We start from the raw sequence: 1,094 nt of genomic DNA, 5'->3' as shown, positions 1-1,094 counted from the left end.
AGCTAGGTTAGTAACAAGCATTTCTGGGACATAGGTGCACACAAATGGAAAGGTAAAGGAGAGAGGAACTCTGTTATAACATAACTAAGAGAGACAGGTTATAAAAAGGAGCCTGGTCAGGTTGTACTTCCCTGCTTCCCTCTAGTTTTATTATATTATTGATTATATGGTAAATTAATCTGACGATTATGAAGAGAAGTCGTGTAGGCTATACACCTTAACCCGCCGGTCTAGGCGAACGCTGCGACTCCTCACTCCCTAACTATAAACTTTATCAAAGAGGAGAGTTTTAAGTTTATTCTTAAATATGGTGATGGTTTCTGCCTCCCAAACCCAGACCAAAAGCTGATTCCACAGTAGAGGAGGAGTAGTCCAGCCTGGATGTAACAAATGCATGTTTTTAAGCATCATTTTGAGATTGGATGTTCCTAATTTTGGCAATGTTACAAATATGAAAAAAGGTTCTTGAGGTTTGTTTTAGATGGGCGTTAGAGGATATATTCTGTTAAAAAATAACTATAGATTTCTGACCGTAGTGCTGGAGGCCAGGACAATACCATCCAAAGTAGCTATATCCCTAGATAATGAAGTTTGGGGGTGTTTAGGGCCCAGCACAATAACATCAGTTTTGTCTGAGTTTAACATCAGTAAATTATAGGTCATCCAGGATTTTATATCATTTATGTAAGCTTAAAGTTTAGCTAACTGACTGGTCTGTCTGGCTGATTGATGGGTATAATTGGGTGTCATCCGCATAACAATGAAGGTTTGCCTAGAGGAAGCATATATAAGGAGAATAGAATTGGTCCAAGCAGTAAGCCTTGTGGAATGCCATGGCTAACTTTAGCGTACTTGGAGGATTTTTCGTTAACATTAATAAATTGAGATTGATCGGATAAATATGACAACTTAGTGCAATTCCTTTAATGCCAACTAAATGTTCCAATCTCTGTAACAGGTTGGTATGGTCAATGGGGTTGAATGCAGCACTAAGATCTGGTAAGAGAAGTATGGAGACAAGTCCTTTGTCTGCAGCAGTTAGAAGGTTGTTAGTAATTATCACCAGTGCCGTCTCTGTGCTATGATGCTTTCTA

The 1,094-nt window shown here is 38.8% G+C and overlaps 1 protein-coding gene across 3 annotated transcripts in view; it reads left to right on the top strand.

Moving 5' to 3' along the window:
* The window catches only part of pcsk5b (proprotein convertase subtilisin/kexin type 5b), a 73,756-nt gene that overhangs the window by 44,827 nt on the left and 27,835 nt on the right, over positions 1-1,094 (top strand). The gene's annotated exons all lie outside the window — the stretch shown is intronic.

The sequence above is a fragment of the Etheostoma spectabile genome, chromosome 5, assembly GCF_008692095.1.
Source record: "Etheostoma spectabile isolate EspeVRDwgs_2016 chromosome 5, UIUC_Espe_1.0, whole genome shotgun sequence".
Classification (NCBI taxonomy): Eukaryota; Metazoa; Chordata; class Actinopteri; order Perciformes; family Percidae; genus Etheostoma; species Etheostoma spectabile.
The sequence above is the reverse complement of the archived record's forward strand: the minus strand, read 5'-3'. Positions and strand labels throughout refer to the sequence as shown.